Source organism: Canis aureus, chromosome 2, assembly GCF_053574225.1.
Source record: "Canis aureus isolate CA01 chromosome 2, VMU_Caureus_v.1.0, whole genome shotgun sequence".
Taxonomy (NCBI): domain Eukaryota; kingdom Metazoa; phylum Chordata; class Mammalia; order Carnivora; family Canidae; genus Canis; species Canis aureus.
The window spans coordinates 18,176,913-18,198,447 of NC_135612.1; the positions used below are offsets into that span (position 1 = coordinate 18,176,913).

General features: G+C 40.4%; 1 long non-coding RNA gene across 7 annotated transcripts; it reads right to left on the reverse strand.

Moving 5' to 3' along the window:
* Nucleotides 1-149: 149 nt before the first annotated feature.
* On the reverse strand, nucleotides 150-18,841 carry LOC144293803 (uncharacterized). Of its 7 annotated transcripts, XR_013361130.1 has the most exons (8): nucleotides 18,738-18,822; nucleotides 18,421-18,544; nucleotides 18,185-18,300; nucleotides 10,931-11,026; nucleotides 9,658-9,713; nucleotides 8,149-8,267; nucleotides 5,702-5,827; nucleotides 150-382 (listed from the first exon to the last, which is right to left on the reverse strand). It is a non-coding gene; the product is annotated as an uncharacterized LOC144293803 (long non-coding RNA). The 7 variants fall into 7 exon arrangements; XR_013361124.1 differs by having other exon boundaries at nucleotides 18,185-18,544; XR_013361129.1 differs by having other exon boundaries at nucleotides 18,185-18,544; nucleotides 18,666-18,759.
* Nucleotides 18,842-21,535: the final 2,694 nt, after the last annotated feature.

Genomic DNA, 21,535 nt, shown 5'->3' on the forward strand with positions numbered 1-21,535 from the left:
TTCTGAACAAAGTGCAGAATGAAAGTCACTACCCAATCCTCTCAGACAGCTGTAGTTCCTAGCCCAAGACCAACATCTATAAAGGCTCGAAGTATAAGTATCTTAAGATCACACTAATGTATATTAAAAATTGCTAAATAACAACAAAGGGATTAGAGGCAAATGACTTTTTTCATTTACAAAAGTTAAAAAGGAAAAAGGGTAAATTTGGGGTAATATTTTAAAACATCCCACATAGTTTATTGGAAAAGCAGAAAAAGAAAATTCCAGGTGGAGAGAATTTCTTTCTTCTTGAAATTTACGTATCATGCATTTATTCATTAGTTAGTCTGTTACTTGTTGTTACTTCTCTCCTCCTCTTCACACTTTGAGCTCTCCTTGCCTAAAGGGATGGAAAGGCATCACTGGTGAGGAGTATTCTGACTTATAATTATCAATCACCAAGGAAACAGAAGTTTTGGTTATTTACAAGCTATGTGATCTTGAACGAATTCTTTAAGCTCTCAAGAGCCTAGTATCATTTCTGCAAAAAAATTATAATACTTCTTATATATGGTTTGTGATAGGAGATATCCTATACATTCTACCAATAGGATTTCCCCTTAATAAGGGGGAACACATGGAGAAACATAGCAAACATTAATTGGGGTATTTTATTTTGCTTTGCAAACTAAGTATCAACATGCCAAATGTCTTTATCTTAGATATCCTTTCACCTCAAAATGTCCAAGGAAAAACTATTCCCCTATCCAACAAAGTCTCTCTCTTTTTTAATCAGTGTTTACCAGCCATGTTATTCCTATTAATCAAGCTAATCACATCTATTATCTTTATAATCTAACAATTTCAAAGAACATCACAGAACTGTCATCTGTCCCTTCATAACATTTCCGTTACCCTTCCTTCCCCTTGTCTCATCCTTTTGTGTCAGGACTACTACAATCGTTTGATACGTCATTTTCTGGCTTTCAGCCGTCTTTCTTTTTTATAAATATTTTATTTTATTCATTCATGAGAGACAGAGAGAGGGAGAGGCAGAGACACAGGCAGACAGAGAAGCAGGCTCCATGCAGGGAGCCCGATGTGGGACTCGATCCCGAGTCTCCAGGATCACGCTGAAGGCAGAAGCTCAACCACTGAGCCACCCAGGCGTCCCTCAGCTGTCTTTTTCTAGTGAGTAAGAGGGTAATGGATTATTAGACAACCTTCTAGGCTCTACTCTTTCATAGTTAAAAGAACACAGGCACCTTATTTCAACACAAATAACTCTGATTTTTTTCACCTGAAGAACATATCATAAAATTATCTTTTTTTAAAAATTAAATGATACAACCTGTATTCCAGAGCAAGCACTATATGTTATTCTTTTCTTCACTAACCAATTAATCTTACTAAGTCAGCTTTGATCATGTCATTGCCCACTTAGAAAAACCTGAATAGCTTCCCACTGCCAATAAGTTAGATTCTAGGCTCAGTCAGTACAACAGGTTAACTCTTGATCTCAGGGTTATAAATTCAAATCCCACACTGGATGTAGGAACTACCTAAAAATAAAATCTTAAAAAAAAAGTTAGATACTAGAGCAGAATATTCATAAATGGCTGATAATTTTATTGGAACAAGTATTCTAGTATTCCTTAAAGTAATGAATGCCTTTAAGTCAAGGAACCATGTCGACCAACACAGAAAAGAAAGCTTATATTTGGATGCCAATACAGGGGAGAAAAATAGGTAAATCATACCTATTGATTTACCTATTTCATAAGTAGTACCTTATAATCCAACTTGGAGGACCCATTTCTTATAGGTGCTGTGTCAATCTTCTCCTCTAATCCACCATTGCTTCAACTTCTGAATGTCTCAATTCTCAACACCCTAGTTTTTTTTCCTTCATCACAACCTTACAGGTGGTTGGTTGTACTTCACCCAGTTCCAAACAATCTAAGAACACTCACAAAAATGTTGGGGGATCCCTGGGTGGCTCAGCGGCTTAGCACTGCCTTTGGCCCAAGGCCGGATCCTGGAGACCCAGGATTGAGTCCCACATCGGGCTCCTTGCATGGAGCCTGCTTCTCCCTCTGCCTGTGTCTCTGCCTCTCTCTCTCTCTCTCTCTCTCTCTCTGTGCCTCTCATGAATGAGTAAATAAAATCTTTAAAAAAAAAAAATGTTTACGGGGGGGTAGTGTTTATAGTAGGAGAAAACAAATACACAATACGCTGTTAAATAAAATTTAAATTTTAAAATGTAGCCAAATGACCCCTCTTAAGATCTAGAGTATTCAAACCAATTTGCCCCCTAAGTGTTTGAGTTAGGCCCAATAAAATGTATCTATCTATCTACCTAAATATATATATATATATACACACACACACACACACACACACACATATATATATTTGTCTCTATATTTCTATAGCTATGTATCTGCAAATTAAGCAAGCAACTGACACATTGGGTGGAGGCTGGAGTTAAGTTAGTTTATGACATCTGATAATGAACAGTAAACTGATAATGTGTTTGGCAACTTGAAATTCTTCTAAAAGGCAAATCCATTACACAACTAAAAATTGGAAAATTGGGGGGAAGAGCTGATACTTTACCTCCAAAATAAACTTTGAAGTTATTCAAAATAAAACTAAATGTCTTTGAATAAATGTTGAAATAGTGGGAAGGACTGCAGTGATTTTAAAATAATGTCCTGGAGGGTTCACAGAAATGTAGGTATGCAGAAAACCTACATCTCAGTTTTACAGAAATAAAATACAGGATGAGGCTCAAAACAGATTAGCTGAGACTTAGAACGCTGGATTATTTTCCCAGAAAGTGGAACGAATTTACTTCTTGTAAAAAAGAAAGTGAATAATATCCTTGCCACACTCTGATGAAATAAAAATATTATGAGGAACAGAGAAAAACTGTTTCAAATGTTCACTTACGGGCAGGTTGAACACATGTCCTGTTTTGCACTAAGCAGTCCAGGCTTATTCGCTGTGCCCCTCTTTAGATCTTAGAAGTGTCTTGGCTTAGGTAAATTTTAGCTTCACCTCATATAAATAAAAGTAGATCAACATTTAACATGTTGGCTGAATAAAAGGCTTATTTGCCTAATTTGCAAAAGTAGAGCTCTAACTACAACTACCTGCTTCAGAAGGAAACTAAGGTAAATTTCTCAACAGGTGTTGCTTCTAGGATGTGAGGGCTCCCAACTTTGCTTTACGTATTATGGCAATAATTCTTGTGTGGATTTGCAAATTCTAGTGTCTGGTAGGAACTACTATTCAGTTCTTTCCATTTGATAAACCACCTGTACAAGGCAGATGAGAAGGGCATGGACTGCTGGGAAGTGAAGCTAGAAAGAAGTCTCCTTGAGGTAGGGATTAAGGAGAGTATATTAATCTCACACAAGTTTCCTTTACAAATTCTGGAAAGATCAATATATTTATAGGTTGCAAGACAAGTGTAAAGATTAATTAAAGCTTTAGGTCAATTTTCCTGATCCAAATCCCCAAATTTCCATACAAATGTCTCAGTCCTTTAACTTTAAGATCTTTCCCATTCACAAACTGTCTAGGAAAGCAGGAGATACTTCTAGGTTACAGGGAGAGGTCTTACAGGGAGCCAGAAGAGTCTAATATTGCATTAAATATTGCCAGCTTGCATATACTGGAGGGACCTATTCAGGGCTCTTTAGACAGATGTCTCTCCCGAGATAGCTCTAGTTTGTGCCAAGTCCTTTCTGTTTCATGAAATAACTTTTAAAAACTATGAAAATGGACAATAAAGATCGGACTTTTTTTTAAACTTTTTTTTTAGTTTTGGTTTCAAGCTAATTTAGGGTAACACCATCCTCACTTTCTCTCAAATTTCACAAACCCTTTAATGAATAATGTACCTGATTACAGGAGATGACATGTGAGAACATTCTCTGTAAAGTTACACAAATGGAAGGTGTTATAATGGTTAAAATTTCACATGTCTGCATCCTCCAGATTCCTTAGGGTAGTTGGCCTCACGACTGTACAATGCTGAGAGCTGAATTGAAACTACATCAGTAGAGGTGCTGTTTACCATCCCGTTCTCCTTGTAAGTGGGTAGGAGGTGTGGCAAATGCTGTCGCAAGGTTAGTGTGTTTACTTCTCCCTCCTCAAACTTGTTTTGGCAGTCGGGTGAGGTAGCCAACTTCTTCTGAAGACAGTACAATGGGGGAAGGGTTTGGTCCAGAGTAAACACTTGTCCTTTTGACCTGGCTTTTCTCCATCTTTGCACAGCATTTTCACATTGACTAGGAGTATACTTGTCTTTTTTTATTTGAGTTCAATATTTATGCTTCAAAGATTCTGAACGTCTGGCTTCTGAAGTCCAGAGAGGCAAATGAAAGGAAAATCAAAAGGAGGATAAAATAAAGGGGGGGAAAGAGAGAGGGAGAGAGAAATGAAGGTGGAATAGAAAGAGAAAAGCAAGAGAATAGAGAGGAAGAGATTGAGGTGGAAGTTTCTAATGGGTCTAAAGACCCTTTTTGTTTTGGGTTTCTGTTTCCTCTTCTGTAACAGGGATAATCAACTAAATACCTTTTAGGTAAGCTGGGAGGAGTCTATAAGATAAAGCATACAAAGGACAGGAGGCAGTGCCTGGCATATTGCTGGCAACCAAAAATTATTGTGTTATTATAGCACAATTGATAGTGGAAGGAATAATTTGTCAAAGTCACCTTTGCATCAATCTATCTTTAGCCAAAGGTAATCCTTTTTTTTTTTTTTTTTTTTTTTTTTTAAGAAACCATAATCCCTACCCTTCCTGAAATGTATGGTACAGGTGACCAGATCCTTGCCTTTGGTCACCATCCTTGGTGCCCATGATCCAAGTCTAAAGTGAGTATGTATAGATCTGCTTCGTATGGACTCTAATTAGGAACCCATGACTCGTGTGTGTGTGTGTGTGTGTGTGGCCATAGGTCTTTAACACCCTTGGCTTATGTTTCAATAAAAATGACATGATTCATCAAATAACTCAGGGCCTTTTGCAATGGAAATAATTAGAAAGTAGTCATAGATGCCTCATGGGTTGCGCCTGAGCTCACTGAAGAGTCATGCCCTGAGTCCCAAGAGTTATTTGGTGCCAAGCCTGAACAGCTGCCACCTGGGTTCTGGAGTCAGCTGGTTTGACTTTGGATGGTGTAAGAGGCAATAGAAAAAGATAGATCATAAAAGGCCTTCCGAAATCCTTTTCAATTATAGGTGTGGTATTTTCAAAATTACCCTGTTTTCAGTGAGCTCAGCTCCACCCAGAGGAGAGAAGTCTGTCTGTAGCCAGCCAAAGAGAAATGACTTTGTTAAAGCTCTGCATATAAAAATACAGAAGGAAGGTGGGGAAGGAAGCGGAGGCCTCTATCTTTACCTTCCGGTCTAGTGTTTATATGAAGCAGGAAATCATCTAGTTATAAGCTCAGCCAGCAAACTCCAAGAAATGTTTTTAAGGCATATCAGGTCTTGCCTTATGGCGAATCTTGAGACATCCACTGTGGTCTCTTGAATTCCTGCTCCTACCCCAGCAGAGAGAGATTCTATGCTTCATTTAGTTATAATCTTAGTCACAATCTAACAACTGAAACAGATTCAAGTGGTATTCGGGGGCATTCTGTCAGGGAAATGAATCAGCAATTGAGAATATAATTTTCATATAACCAAAAACTTGAAAACACACCATGTGCCAGGAGGTCGAGAAACACCGATTATCTTTTTTTGTACTGTCTTTTGGAAGTCCTTGGGTATTGGATAGATCCATTCTTGCACAGCTCTTGCATGAGGGAACAGCTGTACCGCCACAAGACTATTATAGAAGAGAATAAATCAGAGAAAGCTGGAACTGAAAATGACATCCAAAATTATCTAGTTCAGTGGTTCTTGTTGCTAGCAGTATGTTAGAATCACCTGAGGAATTATACATGCTACCAATGGCAAGCCCTACTCTCCGGAAATTCTAATTACTCTGGGTTGAATTCTAGGCTCAAATAATCTGGTTATCAAAGAAAAGGATACATGTATTAATAAATGCATAATTAAACACTAATTGATGCATTAATAAATAAACACACTTTTCTAGAAAGTTGGAAACAAAAGCAAACATTTAGAGACATGGTCTGGATTTGCTCCTTTTGGTGTTCTGAGCACCCAATTTCCAACGTGTTGGGAGGTGGTCTCCACACCACCAATTATCTGGGGACATCAGCTGGGTGTCTTACAATCGTTTTTTTTTTTTTTAAGATCTTATTTATTCATTCATGAGAGACACAGAGAGGCAAAGAGAGAAGCAGGCTCCATGCAGGGAGCCCCAAGTGAGACTCGATCTCAGGACCCCAGGATCACACCCTGAGCCAAAGGCAGTCGCTCAACTACTGAGCCACCCAGGTGTCCTGCTATCTTACAGTTTAGCTCAGTTTTGACACTGTACCAGAAGTACGGTCAGATTCCACAGACCAAGGATTCAGTTCCACAGGCCCATGTCTTTCTCCCACCCCACTTCCGACGCCAGTAGCAAGCCCACATAGTTAACCTGTGCTTCAGACCAACCAGCTGTAAAACAGAGGTTCCCAAAACCCCCTCCTTTCTTGGGTTCAATTAACTGGGTAGAGTGGCTCACAGAACTCAGAGAAACGTTTTACTTACTACAAAGGGAGCCATCTCAGGAATGGCCAGATAGAAGAGACGCAAAGAGCATGGCGGGGGGGGAAGAGCGGAGAGCTCCCATGCCCTCTCCGACTCTCCAACTGTTCACCAATCTGAAAGCTCTCTGAACCCCCTCCTTTCAGGATTTCTATAGGGACTTCCCTATGATAGGATTGGACTAAATCACAGGCCTTTGGCCACTCACTCAACCCCCCCAGGCCCTCTCCTCCCCGGAGGCTAAGGGGTGGAACTGAAAAATGCCAACCCTCGCATCACGTGATCCCTTCTCCTAGCAACCGGCCCCCATCTTTAGGTGTGGTCAAAAAGTCACCTCATTAACATAACAGGAGACACCTTTGTGGCTTTTATCACTTAGGAAATTGCGAGCATTTTAGGAGCTCTGTGCCAGAAATGGGAAAACCAAACAGGTATTTCTGATTAAAAATCACAACATCACACTGTTACACCTTACTTTGGTGAATCGTACATGCAACAACAACAAAAAATAGTAAAAATTGAGTACCAGCTGCAAGACAAACTCTGAAAATGCCATTAAAGAAATTAATGGTGATTTTAAACTATATCCCCCCCAGGAGCTGGGCTGGCCCAGTCAGTAGAGCCCGCGACTCTTGATATCAGGGTTGTAAATTCATGGCCCATGTTGCGTGTAGAGATTACTTGAAAATAAAACCTTTAAAATAAATAAATAAGGGTGCCTGGGTGGCTCAGAGGTTTAGGGCCTGCCTTCCACCCAGGGTGTGATCCTGGAGTCCTGGGATCAAGGCCCACATCGGGCACCCCTCATGGAGCCTGCTTCTCCCTCTGCCTTGTCTCTGCCTCTCTCTCTGTGTCTCTCATGAAAAAATAAATAAAATCTTTTAAAAAAGTAAATAAGTAAAAAATAAAATATGCTCCCCAATTTTTTTTATATTCTTACCTTCAAGAAGTAGATTTCTGCAGTGGGCAGTGTCGTAGCCAATGAGGTTTATGGAGACACAATTAATGCTAAACGGGGTAGAGCTAATTTCCCTCCTCGTGAGTGTGGGCTGGATTTAGTGACTAGCTTCTAACCAATAAAATGAAGCAGAAGCTGTTGTGTGACTTCAGAGACCAAGTCGTAAAAAGGCACTGTTGCCCTTTCTCTCTCTTCACTTGCTCTAGGGAAAACAGCTGACGTACCATGAGGACTCTCAGCCGCCTGTGAAGCCCACATCGTGATGAACTAAGGCCTTCTGCCACTAGCAATCTCAGTGAGCCATCTAGGAAGTGGATCCTCTAGATCTGGTCAAGCAATCAGATGACTTCTCAGGAGGTGGCAGCCTTGGCTAACGCCTTCGCGGCAACCTGAGATCCCTTCATCTGGAAGCTCCCAGCGAAACCCCTCCTCAATTCCTGATCCTCAGAAATTGTGTGAGGTAATGTGTGTCGTTTTAAGATGGGAAGCTTTTGTACAATACAGCAACAGATAAACTAATACAGTATTACCTGATCCCTGGCTTCCATAAGTGTGCATCCAGCTGAAAAAGGTTACAGCTCTGAAAACATAATGAACTGGGAAAGGCCCTGGATGTTCTAACATATGAAGAGGATTGATGTGTAGTGAACTCCAAAGGATGATACCGCATGTGGGAAACAAAGGCAGAAGAAAAAATTATTTAATTTCCTTACTACTCTACCTACATACAGCCCATTGACAAGTCCTTGAAACAGGCATAGTGATGATATTCCTCTAGGGCCTCCACTGCCTCAGTGTTGATGCTTTGCTAAAGGCAATGTTAGCCCAACCCCCAGGACCCTGTAAGTCTACTATAACATATACAAATTCCCTTTTATCTCGACCCCCAAGATACATGTCAGCAGTCATCCCCCAAGTATATGACTCACCATATACATCTGAAGGGTCTCATGACTGAGTTTTTACTAAACAGTATTGCCTAACAATAGCCAGCCCTTTCAAGGATCCTGGAAACCTTGTTTCCAAAATACCCAGGAGGCTTACACTGGCCCTAAACTCCTAATGGGCCACTCCTCATGACCCCAGGGCAGCTCTTTCTGCCCAGGGCTCCTGTCCCTGTGCTTCAGTAAAATCACCTTTTTGCACCAAAGACCTCTCAAGAATTCTTTCTTGGCCATTGGCTTCAAACGCTAACATCTTTCCTACATCAAAATCCATATCATGACGGGCACTGGGGGTTATTCTGTATGTTAGTAAATTGAACACCAATAAAAAATAAATTAAAAAAAAATCCATATCATGATCTTTGTGCCTGAGTGCGCTGAAGCTAAGCAATTCGGAGCCTGTGTGGCAGTACAGATTACACACATAATATGGAGTCAGGGAGCAAGCCCGACAGACATTGGGTAGAATATGTTTCAAGAATCCTCCTCAAACTTGTGCAATATCTGAGGAAGGCAGTGCTGGAACTAGTACATCAACCTCGATCTTTAAGTAGCTTATCGAGATTGCATGTAACAAGCTACTAAAACAAAGTTAATCAGTCAGATTAATAAAAAAAATGCGGGTAGGGTAGTTGATTAATCACTGTGGAAGCTTACTTTCCCGGGCGTTAATTCTAACTCTGTTCTTGCCATTGTTTATTGCCGTATATCGTGTTTTTCTTAAACTACCAGCATTGTGCCTTTAATCTCCATTTCTATGAAATGACTCCGCTACTGCCAAAGTTGATTGGACTAGAGGTTGACCACCGGATTCAAACTGAAACCTGAGATACATTTGTGGGAATTAAGAATTGAGACTTGGAGGTGCCTGGGTGGTTCAGTCATTTAAGCATCTGCCTTCAGCTCAGGTCATGATCCCAAGGATAGAGCCCCACATCCACATGGCTGTTGCTCAGCGGGGAGCCTGCTTCTCCTTCTCCCTCTGCCTGCAGCTCCCCCTGTTTGTGCGCTTGCTCTCCTGCTTTCTTTTTGTCAAATAAATAAAATAAAAATCTTAAAAAAAAGAATTGAGACTAGGTTAAGGTACTCTCTTACATGGAGGGTATGTATGTTAGTGTATGTTCTCAACCCAGGAAGCACAGAAACCTAGTCTGGAGAAAGAGAAAGAAACAGAAATACAGAAGAGAGTTCTATAGTATAACCTGTAACTTTATAATAAATTGTCAATTTTCCTCTATCACTGAAACTGGTTACAAGTGGATTTTTTTCTGCAACTGAAAGATTCCAGCCATAATACTATTCATATTTTACAGTTTAGACTATAACGTTAAAAATGATTTGAACTTTGTCTATTGCATATGGCAAAAAGGTCCTAATGGCAAAGTGTCTTTTCTTTTGCACTTTAAATGCTTTTCTTTTTTCTAAATTGAAAAATTTCCCAAGGAAATGGTACAAGTAAAAGAATTTATAAACAACATCTGTCGAGCTCATGTTATTGGTTGTGTAAAAATTTGTCTTATTACTCACACAAGGTTTTTTTCTTTTTCCCTCCCCCCTTTGGAAAAGAATAATCTATGGTTTCCTGTAAGTAGAAGAGCCAGGGAATTTTTTTTTAATTCCGATCTAAATTGTTTCTTCACTTGTAATTATAATACCTACTATTGCCCCATTCAGCCAAGAAAAATCTGACCTGGTGTGAAGCTTTAGAATAATTTTGATTTGGGCAGCCCAGGTGGCTCAGTGGTTTAGCGCTGCCTTCAGCCCAGGGCCTGATCCTGGAGACCCAGGATCGAGTCCCACGTCAGGCTCCCTGCATGGAGCCTGCTTCTCCCTCTGCCTGTGTCTCTGCCCCTCTCTCTCTCTGTCTCTCGTGAATAAATAAATAAAATCGATTTTTTTAAAAAAAGAATAATTTTGATTTATTTATTTTTTAATTTTTATTTATTTATGATAGTCACACAGGGAGAGAGAGAGAGAGGCAGAGACATAGGCAGAGGGAGAAGCAGGCTCCATGCACCGGGAGCCTGACGTGGGATTCGATCCTGGGTCTCCAGGATCACGCCCTGGGACAAAGGCAGGCGCCAAACCACTGCACCACCCAGGGATCCCTAATTTTGATTTAAAAAAGTGTTTCAATAGCAACAATAGGTCAATTTAAGTCAGAAGGACCATCATACTCCCATAAATCATTGAAGAGATAAAAAGAGGTTGGTATGATAAACCTCAAAAGGTGTTCGAAAAACCATTAACATGCACTTTAAAAAAAAATGTATCATTATCATAATTAAGTCAAATAGGAACATTTTTATTTTACTGTATATAATTAATTGGATGGATACCAACAAAGACTTAAGAAATGCAGTAATACCTCCCTCTATTTCTTTTTTCCAACAGTATTTGGATGATTTTGAATTTCAGAAGAACAGTGAGGTCTTTTCATCATGAGCTTTTTTTTCTTTTGTTTCTGGGGAAGAAAAATATCTGGTTTAGTAGTGACGTCTAGTGTAAGAGATTGTTTTTCAGAATATTTCAACTCATCTTTGGGGCATTGACCTCAGGTCTGAAAATTGCAAGATGTTTCCTCATGCAGCTTGTTCTTTGGAGGACTCTTTCATAACTCTGGTATCTACCCCTAGGCTGTCTGTTCTGGCACAGGGGATTTATCTTTTTATCTCAGGGAATTTTTAAGGATTGTAAACATGTATGAGAGTATCAAAATTACTGTGTTAGTTTTCTGAAAAACTGTAAGTTCTTATTTTAGCTTCTATCTTTTCCAGAATTCTCCTCATAGCCATTTTTACTGGTTCTCACACTTTGTATTTATGGGTCCTTATGGTAGCTGGTGTTGACTCTGTTTACTTATTTCTCCCTCATTTTTTATTCCCTATACATGTTGAAGGGACCAACAAGATCTGAAGCAAGGGTATTAGTTTTGAAAGCATTTGATTCCTACCTGGAACCTGAGGTAGAGTGTGGGAAGAGTTGGCATGAAGAAATGTACTGGGTTTGTGGGAGGAATAGCTGTGGGTGAGTTAAAATGATAATACCAGAAAGGTAAGACAGAAAGGGCAACTGGGGTGCCCAGGGTGGTTGGAATGGGAAGAGCCATGTGTACATGAAAACATGCCCTAGATGAGGTTTGGTCACCTAAGAGGGTGTGACTGTGGGAGAGGCGGTTGTGTTCTTCTGCATCTGCTCCTTTATGGCGCACAGCTCAACACATTTCGTAGGGCCATCTGACTGAGTTCTGGACAATGAACTTCTAGTTCTGTTCACAACATACTCCACGAAAGCTTCCACTCTCTCTTTCCCAGGCCACCTGCTAAGAATGAAGGATTCTGAGGGTCTAAAAGATAAGGCTACCACAAGACAGAAGGAGCCATAACTCCTGAGTCATTGCTTGGAGGAGAGTTATACTGGACTTTGCATAACAAGAAATACAATTATGTTAAGCCCCTGAAAGTTGGTGTTTATTACAATATCCTCATATGGTATCTCTTTGATTCTGATGTGGGGTTTGATATTGTCAAAGTAAATAAAAAAATAAGTAAGAAGGAAAATATTACCCAGAGAAGGATATTGGGAAGGGGGGTGAAAGGCAGGAGAAAACAGATGGCATGGGGGCACAGAGAGCCTCCTGAGATAGAAAACATTTTAGAACTAGGCAGGACACCTCTAAATGGGCCTCCATTTCTTTTTTTTTTTTAATATTTTTTTTCAATTTTTATTTATTTATGATAGTCACAGAGAGAGAGAGAGGCAAAGACACAGGCTGAGGGAGAAGCAGGCTCCATGCACCGGGAGCCCAATGTGGGATTCGATCCCGGGTCTCCAGGATCGCGCCCTGGGCCAAAGGCAGGCGCCAAACCGCTGCGCCACCCAGGGATCCCGGGCCTCCGTTTCTATAAAAGTAAACTGACATATTTTGACAACTATAATTAAAAGAATATATATATGATGCAACTGTAAATAAATGAAGTGCAATAAATTAAGTTTACTTGAAAATATTAAGAAAAGTCAGAGATCAAATATCAAGTTCTTAAATATATAAAAGATTTTCAGAATGAGGTATGCTACATGTATTTCAAAATACCAGGGGGAGAAATTGAGGTCGAAAGCCCTAAACTTTATGAGTGGAAGGTGCTATGAGGAAGGGCACTGTGTGTGGACAATGTTTGGACTGTCTGCAATTAAATATGAAGCATGCTGGGCCTGGGAGTCAGAGAAAGTGGCAAGAGAGAATGAGTTTTTCCCTTTGCTCTTTAGGACTTAAATATAGTGACTTAAAAGTCAGTTTCTATGCAACAAAAGAAATATTTAGTGATCAGATCTGGAACAGTTATTTGAAATTTCCAAACAGCTGAAGGGTAAAAATTTAAAGCTGAAATTTCCTTTGAAATATAGCAGAGTTTTTTTTTTTTTTTCTAAAATGTGGAATAAATCCAAAAGTCTGAAATAATACCCCTAATGTTCATTCTTCAGGGAATAATTCATTTGTGACCATCAAATATATGTTATTATCTTTAAAATATGCTAACATTGTAGCACCCATCGATTGGAATGAAAGCTCTCCTTTGTTCCTTCTATAAACTGCCAGTGACAGACCTTTCCTGCGACTTGGGCTTCCTTTCTTCTGCCTTCTTTTCCAAGCCCAAATTAGAGATTTCCTTTAGCTGGGAGGGAGTTATGAATAGAGAGTCCACAAGTTCTAGTACCCACAGCTCCAGTGGTCCTGAGGCTCATGGTGGCCATGGGAATCAATCATTGTTTTCACCTAATATCATCTGTGAGGCATATTATAAAAGCACATCAAAGAGCATCAGTCATTTCCACCAGAAACAGCACCTGAGGTTCTCACTGAGAATCTGACCAGCCAGTGGTGGGGGATAATAAGCTGGCGGAAACACAGAGGACTTTAGGGCAGTGAAAATACTCCGTATGATTTTATAATGATGAATTATGTCATTTTTTAAAAAGATTTTTATTTTTTTATTCATGAGACACAGAGCAAGAGACAGGCAGAGACACAGGCAGAGGGAGAAGCAGGTTCCATGCAGGGAGCCCGATGTGGGACTCGATCCAGGGTCTCCAGGGTCACGCCCTGGGCTGAAGGCAGCACTAAACCACTGAGCCACCCAGGCTGCCCGAATTATGTCATTATAGGTTTGTCCAAACCCACAGAATTTATACCACGAAGAGTAAACCCTAAGGTAACTTTGAATGTTGGCTTATTATGATGCGTCAATGCAGGTTCATCCATTGTAAAAAGTGTATGTACCATTCTGGTGAGTGATGTTGATAATAGTGTATGTTAATAGTAATGTTGATAATAATAAGGCTATGCACGTGTGGAGGCAGAGGGTATGTTGGAAATCTCTACTTTTCTCTGTTTTGTTGTAAACCTGCCCTAAAAAATAAAATCTTGTAAAAAAACAAAAAACAAAAAACCTCACCAGCTAGAATTGTTTCACTAGAAGCTGACTGAGCAAAAAAAAAAAAAAAAAAAAGTGTCTTAAACACCACCTGTGCTAAATTCAGGGCTTAAATAATTTCCACTAAAGTGTACAATTTTTTTCTGATTTCAAAGATAACACGTGTTCTTTGTAGAAAACTTGAAAAATACAGAAAAGCCAAAGAAGAAATTGAGACTCTCTGAACACTATTAAAGACTTATGTACATGTATGTGTTTATGTGTGATGTGTGTTTGTGTGAAGATGAGTGTGTATAAATACATATTTATATAATTATAATGTATATGCTGTATATTTATATGCATATGGTGTACAAATACATGCTTTTTATTTTTTAAAAACATTTTATTTATTTATTTGAGAGAGATAATGAGAGTGCATGAGCAGGAGGGAGGGGCAGAGGGAGGGGGAGAAGCCGACTTCCTGATGAGCAGGGAGCCAGATGTAGGGCTCCATCCCAGGACCCTGGATCATGACCTGAGGTGAAGGCAGATGCTTAACTGACTGAACCCCCCAGGTGCCTACTTTCAAAATTTATATTACATATTTGCATATATAAAATATGTAGAATTTTATTATACATATTTTAGCTATCAAGTGTGGGTTGTATTACCAAAGTTATCTTGGGGCACCTGGGTGGTTCAGCTGGTTAAGCATCTGCCTTCAGTTGAGGTCGTGGTCTCTGGGTCCTGGGATGCACCGCATTGAGCTCCTTGCTTGGAGAGGGGATCTGCCTATCCCTCTCTGTCTGCCCCTCCACTCCTCCCACCTTGCCCCCCCCCCCCATGCTCTTTCTCTCTCTCTCTCTCTCTTTCATTTTTTTTTTTTTTTTTTTTTTGGGTAACCATCCGACTTTTTTTTTTTTTAATTTTTTATTGGTGTTCAATTTACTAACATACAGAATAACCCCCAGTGCCCGTCACCCATTCACTTCCACCCCCCGCCCTCCTCCCCTTCCAACACCCCTAGTTCGTTTCCCAGAGTTAGCAGTCTTTACGTTCTGTCTCCCTTTCTGATATTTCCCACACATTTCTTCCCCCTTCCCTTATATTCCCTTTCACTGTTATTTATATTGCCCAAATGAATGAGAACATATAATGTTTGTCCTTCTCCGACTGGCTTACTTCACTCAGCATAATACCCTCTCTCTCTCTCTTTCAAATAAATATTTTTAAAAAGTTGTCTGATTTATTCATTAACATTTTTTTTAAGTAGGCTCCACATCCAATGTGGGGCTTGAACTCACCACCCTGAGATCAAGAGTTGCATGTTCTACTGACTGAGCCAGTCAGGTGCCCTTATTCATTAATATTTTTAACATACTCTAGGGATCCCTGGGTGGCGCAGCGGTTTGGCGCCTGCCTTTGGCCCAGGGCGAGATCCTGGAGGTGCGGGATCGAATCCCACATCGGGCTCCCGGTGCATGGAGCCTGCTTCTCCCTCTGCCTATGTCTCTGCCTCTCTCTCTCTCTATCATAAATAAATAAAAATTAAAAAAAAAAACATACTCTAAAAATATTCTCTCTCAAATGACTTCACAAGAACTTTCTTTGTACATTCATTTCACTCTCCAAAAAATGTGTACCATAGAAGAGCGTGTATACCATGTAAACTTCTAATCTTACCACTGTTACATTTTTTTAAAAAGTAGGTTCCATGCCCAACATGGGACTTGAACTCATGACCCTAGGATCAAGAGGCATATGCTGTACCGACTGAGCTAGTCAGGCACCTCACATTTTTCTTAAAAACAAATATATTGTCATCTTTGAAATGAAGCATTAGAGTTATAAGGTGGATCTGTGAACTATCACCCATCAACATCATCCAAAGGATGCTTATTAAATCTTTTATCATGTGTATTTTTGCAGGTAATGAGCACACATACTGCCATCGGGGATCATTGTAGAAGCCATGTTTTTAAAAGTCCACCTATTTGGAAATGAATTTAAGAGTTTGGGCCATCCTCTATTACTCCTTTACAGTCAGGAAGGGTCAGTTACTGCCTTAGGGGAATGAGTGGTCTCTCTGTTTTTCTCACAATGAAAATGATAAACCATTTTAATGGTTTCCTATTTCACTGGAAACCTTGGCACTCTCAAAATCTATTTATAAAGAAGGCTCTCATAAGTCACTTGTAAGTATGTGATGACATGCTGAGCTTAATTTTTACTTTGCCTTGAAGCAGGCAGAGTGTGAGCAAGTCCCCTTTCTGCTTTATGTGACACAGTTTAGTCCTAAAACAGAAAGCAACTATTGTTTATTCCAAGAGCCATACAGAGCCTTGAGTTCTACAGATTATTCCACATGACAACCGAAACCAAGTTGATGAAATGCATGAAATTTATTATATTTCCAACTGGTACTTTCTACTCTGAAGGTCTGTCTTCAGCAACCATGCTTAGAAGGTGTAGATGTGAAGAGAAATACAAATCACTGAAATTAAAAGGCTTGTCATTTTTAGGGAGTTTCTAATTTGTGGCCACAGTGTTATTTATTACAATCTAAATCCTGTGAAGAATGGTTGTTCTCCAAGAGGAACAAAACTTTTCAAATAGATTAAATTCTGGAAAGTGAAGGAATTTAATTCCAAATGGACAACTTTGTATTCTAGAGATAGTAGTTGAGCAAAATACAAAATCCACTGAACTTTGCCTATAGATTTCTATGAATTAGATGAGATAGAAGCATATAATCTCAAGTATAGTACCAGTAAACCAAGAAAAGTATGTAATTACATGTGTTTTGTTAATAGAAAATATAAGCTGCTCACCGTGTGGCAACGAAGCAGCATCTGAGTTTACTTATATGGAATCATAGGATGCTAAATCTAATGGGGTTTTAGAAAATGTTGGATTTTTTTGCAAAGGAAGTTTTCCAGAGTAATCATTTTCCAATTTTTAGTGAATCTTTGTGTTCCAAATTTTTCAAGTCTTTTAAAGTGCTTGCATCTTTTACTCCTTGATTTCTATATTTGTATGACAAAAGAAATCCAATTCTTTTTTTTTTTTTTTTTTTTTTTAAGCGGGGAAGGGGCAGAGGGAGAGGAAGAAAGAAAGAGAATCTTAGGTTCCACACCCAGCAGGGAGCCCAAGCTGGGGCTCCTCACACAACCCTAAGATCATGTCGTGAGCCAAAATCAAGTAGATACAACAGACTGAGCCATCCAGGTGCCCCAATTCATCTGTTTTTAAGGCATATTCAATTCCTACTTTATTTCAGAAAACTCCATCTACTTAAATAAGTAGACCCTTCAAAAACTAATGACTTCCCTCCTCCCCTGACTAGAATTCATTCTTTTTTTTTTTTTCTTAGAGAGGGAGAGAGAGCAAGCAGAGATTTGGTGGGGGCAGAGGGAGAGGAAGAGAGAATCTTAAGCAGGCCCCTCTGCAGCGCTCAATCTAGCAGCCCAGAGGTCATGACCTGAGCCGAAATCAAGAGTCAGTGGCTTCACTGACTCAGCTACCCAGTGGCCCATAAAACTCATTCATTTTATTTGGTCTTAATATTGTGTATTATGAAAATCTAGCATATGTTCTATACATTTTTTTTTTAGTTGCAGAGTCCGGAACTGGTCATATTTATTTGTGTAAGCTCCTTTGTTTCCAATCCAGGAAAGTAGTTTCCTTTATAGGGTTTCCCAGCTAGCAGCAGGCGGAGCCTACCAGTCTGAATGTCAAAGGGAACTGATTACTGCGCAAATAAAATAAATTATCCTGGAACCTACCAGGGATAATTGTTCGAACTTGTTACGTCGTTAACCACTAACAACTACTTCAGACTTCCTACAGTTTTCAGGTTTTGTGTTTATTACAAAGAGGGAGAGAGGGAGAGGAAGTCCGGGGAGGATGAGGGAGAAAGAACGAAACAAAATCCTCCGGAGTGAGGAGGGGAGGGGAAAAGGTCATGCCATCTTGTTTCTGGCCCCTATCTTTTTTTTTTTTTTTTTTAAGATTTTATTTATTTATTCATGAGACACAGAGAGAGAGAGAGAGAGAGAGAGAGAGAGAGAGGCAGAGTCACAGGCAGAGGGAGAAGCAGGTTCTCCCCAGGGAGCCCGACGTGGGCCTCGACCCCGGGTCTCCAGGATCAGGTCCTGGGCCACCCAGGCTACCCTGGTCCCTATTTTATAGCAAAATAATTCACTCACGTGCAAACTTTTCCATGCTTTCGCCACAAATGCAAACTGCACTGAGAAACTTGAGTGAGGAGGGGTCTTTCTAGCTCCTCCATGTGGAAAATGTATTTGCTCTGTTGGTAAAAATCCTAGAAGGCAGAAAACAGAACTGCTCTCTACTTCCTCCGAGGGCATGGACAGCGCTGGGATTTATTAAGGGATCTTCTGATAACCAAGGATGGAAGATGTAATAATTCGTATTTCAACACCTGACGGGAGGACGCCGGGGTGGCTCAGTGGTCTGGTGCCTGCCTTCGGCCCGGGGTGTGATCCTGGAGACCCGGGATCCAGTCCCATATGGGGCTCCCTGTGCTTCTCCATGTCTGTGTGTCTCTAGTAAATAAATAAAGTCTTAAGAAAAAAAAAATAAACCACACACACACACACACACACACTTGACAAGAAGGGGGGCAGGTAGGAATCGTGTGAAGAAAAAATTATCTAGTCTCTTCACCTACAACGTGGAAAGAATGTGCGTACAAAACACCCCCGTGAGGGGAGGAGAACACACCGAGCGTTTGGGTACCTGACTGACGTCCTGACGGGGCTCAGCCCTCGGAAGCGGCCTGCGCGGTTCTGGAACGTTCCAGGCGCCGTTGGCCAGGTGCAGGCACCGCCTGGGGGCGGGGCTGCCGCGGGCCCAGGAGAGATTCCCGTTCCTCGCGAGATCTGGAGGCTCAGCGCCGGGAGCTCTAGCTGCGGGAGGGCCTTGGTGTGCCTGCGTCTCTAACCGCGTCCCCAGCGCCGCCGCTCAGGTGGCGGGTCCAGCGGCCGCGGCAACGCCTCTGGGTTAAGGAGCAGCTAAAACATGTTAGTGCTGCTATCGATCTTAAACAAACTCTGGAGTAGTATAACAACACAAAAAGAAACACATTTTTCGTCGCTCTCCGTGCTGCGTCCAGCTGCGCATGGCCTCTGCACCATGAGTGCCTTTGCACGACCGGCCTCCAGCAGCTAAGCCATCACCAGGTGCTGACTGAGGCCCTGAGGAGGCCTGATGGGGTGGCCTGATGGAACAGCCATCTTTGGTTTTTCTTTTTCTTTTTCTTTTTTAATTATTTATTCATGACAGAGAGAGAGAGAGGCAGGCTCCGTGTATAGGGAGCCCGACGTGGGACTCGATCCCGAGTCTCTAGGATCACACCCAGGGCTGAAGGCGGTGCTAAGCCACTGAGCCACCGGGGCTGCTCACCATCTTAGTTTTCTTTTTTTTTAGATTTTATTTTATTATTCATGAGAGACACATACGGGGGGGGGTGGGGCAGGCTCCATGCAGGGAGCCTGAGGTGGGACTCGATTCCGGGACTCCAGGATCACGCCCCGGGTTGAAGGCAGGCACCACACCGCTAAGCCACCCAGGGACCCCGCATCTTCGTTTTCTTGATGGTGCTTTTTATCTTTTGATGAGCAGACACATGCACTACCTCTTATAAGCTTATCTTTAATAAGCATTCCTTATTTTGTAATCAGATTTTCCCAGAGTAAACAAAAACAAACAAAAAAAAGTGAAATGCTGTCTTTAAACGTTTGATTTTAGTGTGAGTTAAAAAAAAATTTTTTTTTTTAATTATTCATGAGAGGCTGACACATGGGCAGAGGGAGACGCAGGCTCCCCACAGTGAGCCTGATGCAGGGACTCCAGCCCAGCGCTCTGCGATCACCACCTGAGCCAAAGGCAGAAGCTCAAACACTGAGCCACCCAGGGGCCTCTTTAATGTAACTTTTAAAGAAATTCTTTCTTCCGGATCCCTGGGTGGCTCAGTAGGGTAAGCGTCTGCCTTTGGCTCAGGTCATGATCTCAGGGTCCTGGAATTGAGCCCTGCATCGGGCTCCCTGTTCAGTGGGGAGCCTGCTTTTCTCCCTCTCCCTCTCCCCTCAGTTTGTGCGGTCACTCTCTCGCGCTGGCTCACGCTAACAAATAAATAAAATCTTAAAAAAAAAAAAAAATTCTTTCTTGTATTCTTTCCTTGAATGAGGAAAGGGGGAAAGGGTAAAAAAAGATAATTCTTTCTTGTATCTTTTCTTGAATGAGGAAAGGGGGAAAGGGTAAATAAAACAAAAAGGGTAAAGATCCAAAACATTCAGTATGATGTGTAGCAGTCTTACATAGTAAGACAAAGAAATTTTGTAGGATTAAGCAAATGTGTTCTTTCTTTCTTGCAAAATATTCTATACTGTTGTAGTTTATAGCATTTTAAAATACCTGGACTGAAGATAAAGTCAAATAGAATCTGTTCATCTGTTTAGTTATCTTCCATTCTGGCAATTCTGTTGTTTATGCTATAGCATAAACACTGGCAAATTATGATTTGGAGCAATTTATCAAAATTCTCTTTTTTTTCTGACTTTAAAATATTTATTCCTTTAAAAATGTTACTTTTTCAGATGTATTTTTTTTGTCCTTTACCAGAAAAATTCTACTCACAGTTCAGTCTTTATCTTGGAAATTGGCAAAAAGTAATGACTTTTGATTCGCAATCATTTGGGCCATCCTGAGAAATCACATGGTGGCTGGATATGAAGTCTTGACTCTTATCAATAATTAATTCCTGACAGCATGGAATAGAGGCGTTGCTGTGTTATGGAGATGATAGTGTGTTCTTCTGAATCTTGGACACTTACAATTAATCTGGTAGACATTGATTTCTTAGCTTCAGAGAACAATTAGTCTTATTATCTTGGTTCACTAAGATTAGAAATTACATGTTATCTATGTTTGAGTGTTACAATGCAGACTGTTATTTCAAATGTATTTAGTACAGGCATAATGAATCAACCATGAATGACACAGTACACACTTCTTTGACTTCCTACTGTGGAACCAGATAAGTATGAGAGAGATTGCAAATTATAACCCTTTAGTTACAAAATACTCATGCATATGTAATTTTCTACACAAAACCCTTATGACTAATAGGTCATGGATAACAATGAGATATGAAGAGTAAATATTGCCTCTTGTCTGTTTACTCTCAATTTGGCCTCCCTTCTGCCCCTACCAAGGAATCCTTTAAAAAAATCCTACTTCATAACTTTTTATATAGGCTATTGCCAAATGAAATTAAGTTTTCCAGAGGACCTCAGTGGTTTTCAAGACTCGTTAGATAACTAGGCAGCGGAATGAATTAGTAGTTATAATTCAACAAATTACAGCTTTGAAAATGAAAGCTGCTGTTAACATGAAGATGATATGGCATCTAAGTTGTTCAATAACTGCTATCCATTTGGATTTTTAAAAGCAAAACATCTCTACTTAAATATATAAAAGATCAAGAAAAATCATGCTCTCAGGATAAAAATGATTTTTTTAAACAAATGTATCTA